The 7,362-nt window shown below is 28.6% G+C and overlaps 1 pseudogene; it reads right to left on the bottom strand.

Moving 5' to 3' along the window:
• Window positions 1-384: 384 nt before the first annotated feature.
• On the bottom strand, window positions 385-6,134 carry LOC113390892 (annotated as a pseudogene).
• Window positions 6,135-7,362: the final 1,228 nt, after the last annotated feature.

The following is a 7,362-nucleotide window of genomic DNA, read 5'->3' on the forward strand; positions in this document are numbered from 1 at the left end:
TAATGGACATGATTAAATTAAATATATTTATATGTGCTAAATAAAAAAGGATGTTTCATTTATGTTTTTATATTATTTAAATTATATTTGTTAGTTATTTTTAATAGTCTGTAAATCCATATTCCAGAGATTTACAATTTAAAATATAAAAAAACTTAATACTAAAATGTCAGAGTAAGTAACTCACATGAATGGCTATCAATAACACTTAACCATATAAAAATTATTTGATCAGCGATATTAAAGGTTAGTATCATCAAATTTATAGAAATTACTACATGTTCTTTGAAACATGCACTTACAAACATTTTACAAGTTGTATCATGTAACAAAGCGCAAAAATCAATAAAATTATTATATATACACATCACCAAATCTGACTTGTTCATAAATACATGAGTTAATCCTCTTAATACAATAATATATACTCTTTTACATAATACATTGAAGTCCGTAATATTTGTTATAAATCTTGCTTTACACAGCACATATAATCAGAGGTCTTTCAATAGAGCACTCTTTGCATTTTTTAACTTATCTAGTCTTTTTATTAAGTGATTATTTGCCGTTTCAAGTTCTTCAACTCTTGCTTGTGCTTCACGATGCTAAGAATATCAAAATTCATTAATATAATAAAGTGATTTATATTTTTTTACGATCACCAGTTTAAATTAACTGATTTAAATAATTTTATATAAATTTTAAATATACTATCTAATTTTACCTCTCTTTGTAGTTTCCTTCGATCCGTTTTAAGTGCTTCTTCTGATTTTTCAGATGCCTCCGCAGCACTTTTATATCTAACAACCTGAGATTCTAATCTAGCAACAACAGCTTGTAAAGAACTAGTCTCCTGTTCCGATTTTTGCAGCTTGAATCTCATCTCAGACAATTGTTTATTTGCTTCTCCTGGAAACAATATTAAAGAAATACCAGTCACGGATATAAAAAATCAAAACAAATCTAAAAGTGAAGGGATGCTTACTTTGAACACTTTCAATATCATCAAATTCGCCCAACGGTCCATTGGAAATACCGCGTTTTCCGGAAGATCTAGCATTATGCAGTTCTTGTTGCAGGTTTTGGATTTTCTTGTGCATGCTCTTCTTTCTTCAGCAAAATTCCGTAATCGGAAGTCTTGAGGTGAAATTTACGATCATTAAGCAAAACTTCGATCATCAATGCAAGAATTTATAAAATAGGTATATTTACCAAGAGATCCTTCGCCAGCTCCAGCCAGCAGTGCGGCCCTTCTTTGGTGACTAAAGTTCTTTTGGTGATTTCCTTGTTTTCATCATCACATTCACCACCCACAATGACCAACCCTTGCTCTGCTATAAGTTCATCACGTTCTTCCAACTGGCCTCTGGTCAAGGAAAGCTCTTCCTTTAGCTGTGTTACAGATCTTCGCAATTGTTCGCATTCTCGACATTTTTCTTTGTGCTCACGCTAAAAGAAGAAAAGATTAATACTAATTTTCATTATAGTAAAGTATAAATAGTGTATAATTGAATACCTGTAGTTGTGAATGGGCTTCCTCCAAGTCTTCAAGCCTATCCTTATGAAGTTGCAATTGATAACTTGCTGCAGCTTTATCATTATCAAGCTGTGCATTGGCAATCATTGCTTTTCGAAATCTATCTTCAACACTTCGCAATTCTTGCCAAGCATCTCTATAATAAAAATAATCAATAATTATATTACATGAATTCAATTCCTTGGCAAATCTTCATTTTACCTTTGACCATCTTCTAAGCTATCTTCTGAACTCCTTCTTGATGATAATGAGTTACCATGTGATTTATTAATCGAAGAGTTTATTGATCTAGTGCTTCGTAAAATAGGATCTAGGGAGAAGAAGACACATAATCGTCAATTCTAATAATACTACAAATATATACATTTTATAAAATAAAGCAAATGTTATACGAATAGTTAAAGTTATAACAAAATTTAAATACTTGAGTAAAAAATTGATATTATTAACTGATCTGAGAAGAACCAACAAGTTTACAAAAATAACGAGATTTTCTAATTGGAGAAACATCCCAAAAGCCACAAAAAATCTTCTCAGACTCCAAGAATAGTAGAATAATTTGATTAGACTATTTACTATTAAATAGCTCGCTATGAGAGTTTTTTCCACAGGACTGAAACTGCTGTACAAGATAACAAGCCGCCCAGTTTAAACAAAATATTTTGAGATTTTCCAATCATTATTAATGAAAATGTATTTAAAAATTACACTAAACGTTGACTAAACATTGCTATATCAAATTATAACTCTCAATAATATAAATAATAGTGATAAATCTTGAAGCAAAAATTGATGAAAGCTTTAATGAAATGTTAATTAAAAGTATATTGAATTAAAGTTAAGAAAAGTATTTTAAAGTTAACGGCTAATAATACATTGTTTTGATAACAGAACAGAACAATTAAATATATATTATATAATATTACTGGTAGAGATAATTGTAGTTTGGTTGTTAGTAAGTGCAAGCAAAAGATTATAAGATTGGAGTTGAAAGACTGTTTATTGAAGAATAGTTCTTAAATCAGTTGTATTTGATTAAGGTAATCCTGAATGTAGAAGGAGTTTATAATGAATTATATATATATATATATATATATATTATATACAGGGCCGGTCCTGGGTCCTTAGCGCCCGCATGCAACTTTTTTATAGCGCCCCCCCCCTATTATTAATTTTCACCGTTTTAACAGTTTATCATTAAAATTATATAAATTTTACATATTTTTTAAAAATTTATTTTAATTATTCTGGATTAAGTACACAAAAAATTAGATATAATCTAGAAAAGTATAAAATATATGATTTTAAATTTATTTATTATTATCGATATCAATAAATAAAACAATCCCTGTCATAATATCACATTTTAGTAATATTCAATATTTAGTAAATTGGTTAAGGATGTAAGTTCGACTACCATACCAAAGAATTAATTTTTGTTAGATTAAAGTTATAGAATTTAAGAAATGCATTTCAGAAATATTATTTATTATTTTAATATTAAAGATATATATTTAAATATAAAGATCTTGACATCAAAATAATAAATACTATTTCTGAAATGCATTTCTTAATTTCTATAACTAATTAATTTAACAAGAATATTAAGTGAAATAAATAAATAAATTTTAATTTATTTTGGATTTAGTGCACAAAAAATTAGATATAATCTAAAAACGTATAAAATATATTGATTTTAAATTTATTTAGAAAATCGAGGCGATTCGGGGTTGATTATAATCAAGTATTTTGAAATTTTCAATTATTTTTAACATATGTGCAATATTAATATTTAAAAAAACTAGCATTTAATTTTCAAACATAACACTCGTATTTCATGTTGGATTTTTTAAATCTTAATTTAATTTAATTTTTCATCATTTACAATATCCAAAATTGCTTCGTAAACTTCTTCTTATCGATATCGTAAGAGCCATATTCAGAGTATCAGCTTGTTGTTTTAAAGTTGAATATTTAACGTATTTTAGAAGCATTGTTCAAAAATCAGAAAAAATGCAAAGAAATTACACATTTCTTGAACAATATTGAAAAAAAAAACTTATTATATTTGATATGTATTATTTCTGTATAGTTAATAATTATTAAATTTAGAGTATGGACACCACTAGGTATAAAACAAGCCTTAAGATTTTTGTTCCAAAGTAATTTTGCTTCTATTTTTTCATATTGGTTCCACGCATGTCTTCAACATTCAAAGTTCAACAGATGCGAAACATTTGCAACAAAAGCAAAATTACAATTCAATTTCTCGGAATAAATAAGTCATTTTCTAAGCACTGACTCCCCATTTTTTATAATTTGTTTATATTTTTTTGCAAGTTTCGATTCAACTACATCAGCTCGCAATTTTTCGTCAATAATGCCCAACAATTAATTTAATCTTTCGCAGGTTTGCGCTTATGGGATTGAAAACTAGATAATTTCTTTTTCGATTTTACGGTAACTTCAAACAAAGAAAAAATTGCGAAACAGAGCTGTTATTTACTAATTTGCAGAATTATTTATCGGTTAATTGTTTTTACTGATATCACATTGCAAAATAAATATGCTTTTTGTGTCTCCGTATCCTTAGTTAAGTTAAATTATTTATTATAATTTATTAAGTATTCTAGATTTTAAATAAATAATTCTAGATTTTATATAAAAAAATATAAATATTATATTATAAATTTAATTTCCGAAACTCGTTTTGGCGCCCCCTAAAGGCTTGCGCCCGCATTTTTTGCATGCATTGCATGCAAGGCAGGACCGGCCCTGTAATATAATATATATATATATATATATATATATATATATATATTACATTGATAAATCTTGAAAGATGACAAGTCAATATAGTCCCAGTCATTTAAATTTGAATTAGGTAAGAACCTCGGAATTCGAAACACCCAGCTGTAAGTCTGTCAATACATGTATATTGACACCTAAAAGTTGTCTTAAAACTTACATATGGTAGGGTTTACGCAACATATGTAGGTTTAGAGACAACTTTTAAGTGTCAATATACAAGTATTTACAGACTTACAAGGTAAACTTACTATAATGACTGGTCTAATACAACATATCCATCGTATTTCTTATTGCTTTTAACTCAATTATTGTATTATGTTGTAGTTGTGGTCAACAACATGTGGGAAAGGGAGAAGATTGTATTCATATTAGAGATGGGTAACTCACTCCGATACAACTCCTCCCTCGGAGTGAATCCGAGTGGAGTTGTCTCGCAGGATTTATCACATCCGACTTCCCTAAATTAGTACTAAATCTGTTAACATGGGCAGATATTTGCTTGAGATTTTTCACTAATACAAAGATTTGGGTCGAAAAAAGTGGTCTTTTTCTCGTCTAACAGCCAGTTTTAGGACTTTCCAGGTATATAATGTCTCAAAATAATGCTATTTTGTATTCTATATTCTGTATACGATAATGTTTGTCCGTAAATGAGCTCTTTCAATGGTATACAACAAGCTAAAAATTATTTAGTATTATATTATAACTTTTACACAATTATTATTTTATAATTGTGTGAAAGTAATAGTATGGTAATTAAACTACATGATGTATAATTAATTCTCGAAAAGGAAATAATAAAAGAATGTGAGATATTATTTTGTGAAAAATATTATACACACAGATTTGTTCTTATTTCATATATAAGGTTCACTGCATTATTTTCATATAAAAATGAACATATTCAAAGAATTCTATATTTTCTCTTCAAAAATAATTACAAAATTGAATTTGATACTCAAGTTTTTTGTAAATTTGAGATTTGTATGCATATTGAAATGCATAAAATAGTAATTATTAAAATAAAATGAACAAAAATGTTTGAACTATTTGTAAACTATTTCCAAAGTCTTAATAAATCCTTAGATATGTTAACGACACACTAGAGAACACATTTGTGCCAAGTATTACGTTTCAAAGTTGTCGGAGTTGTGGAGTTGTTAAGTGGATATAACTCCTCTCAGAAGCGGAGTCAAATCCTAACCGATCCGGCTTCGGATATGATAAGCCCATCTCTAATATATATATATATATATATATATATATATATATATATATATATATATATATATACACATTAGTGTCAAGTATTATGTTTCAAAGTTGTCGGAGTTGTGGAGTTGTTAAGTGGATATAACTCCTCTCCGAAGCGGAGTCAAATCCTAACCGATCCAGCTTCGGATATGATAAGCCCATCTCTATATGTATTATATTGACGAGTCTTGTGGAGCCAATACAACATATACATGGTATAAGTTGGGAAGACTTATGGAGACTATATATTACAAGCTACATGGTAAAAGATACCAAAAAACGTTGTTCGGACGAAAGATGCAGAATAAAATAACTTAGTTCATTTTGATGTTATTCATCTCAACAATCCTTTTATAAAATAAAATCAATCAATTATTACCGCTAGCTGACTGCATATCATAGGCTCGATCAGCAGTTTCATCTTGGTCCCTTTGGGCCCTTTCCAACTCCCTCATTCGGATCTCCCTTGCTTCGACTCGCGCCTGCCTCCGTGCCGCTAGCCTGGCTTCGGCCTGAAATAAAATAAGGGTAGATCATGAATAAAGCAGCTGTTTTAGAATAATAATGGATTCGGTGATAATAAATTAAAATACAGTGTTAAAGGAATATGCGACTTGGGTAATAGAATAATTTGTGTAAACATAAAGGAATCTAGATTGATGGATCATAAAAAAGATATTTGTTACCTTAAGTGTATGGGATACTATAGTAATTGATACCCAAAGACTGTAAGAATAAATCTTATTTCTTCTCAAATATTGACTGGTTGCTAGTAAATTAAAACACAATCTTTGGGGCCGTTCAAGTATTACGTAAGCACTATAGGGGGACGGGGGGGTTACTAATTTGCTTATTTTGCTTATTTTCGGTAAGAAATTTGCTTACTTTTGCTGACAAAAGGGAGGGGGGGGGGGTAAATAATTGTAATAAATCTGCTTACGTAATACTTGAACGATCCCTTTCATATATATTATTAATAATGTATAATAATATTATTAATAATTATTATATCATATATAAAAATGAATCGTAAAATGTGTTAGTAAGCGCATAACTCAACAACACCTGAACCGATTTGGCCATTTATTTTTTAAAAATGTTCATTGAAGTCCAAGGATCCAATTGCCGGAAAACCCCTAAAAACATCCCTTTTCTTTTTCACATACAATATTATTTCATATTTTAATATTTATTATTTTCATATTTTTGCCATCGGATACGGAATATTTACTCAAGTCAATGGAGCGTTTTGGGTCGGAATTTTTTTACTATGCTCCAATTTGTATGAATTTTTGAAATTAGGTTCATCTTACTCTCAAGTTCAAAAGTGAAAATAATTTAGACTCCTTTGCCATTTCCCCGGGGGGATGACATCCCTCTCAGTGGTATAATTTCATTTTTTTTTTTCAAAATAACGCAGGATATCAATAAAAGAACTAATTATAAGAAAATAAAGTTTTATAATGTTTTTCAAAAAAGCAAATACTCGTCATTTTATTAAAAGCAGCTGTACATTTAAAATCCATATGGATGTATGTATATACATTTCGGTATAGAGTCTATACTATAGATTGTAGTATAAAAAAACATAATAATTTTAACTAATTGGTAAATATCAGTATAGGTTATTACAAAAATTGGAACTTTTGAATTGTAAACATAAGTACAGGACAACGTCTGTCGGGTCATCTAGTTATTAATAATAAAACTTATGACTATTTATGCTAACTACATCAATTATATTATATTTTTTAACAATT

Source organism: Ctenocephalides felis, unplaced genomic scaffold (assembly GCF_003426905.1).
Source record: "Ctenocephalides felis isolate EL2017-DRISC unplaced genomic scaffold, ASM342690v1 CF-g0.4_SCAFFOLD_03689, whole genome shotgun sequence".
In the NCBI taxonomy this organism is placed as follows: Eukaryota; Metazoa; Arthropoda; class Insecta; order Siphonaptera; family Pulicidae; genus Ctenocephalides; species Ctenocephalides felis.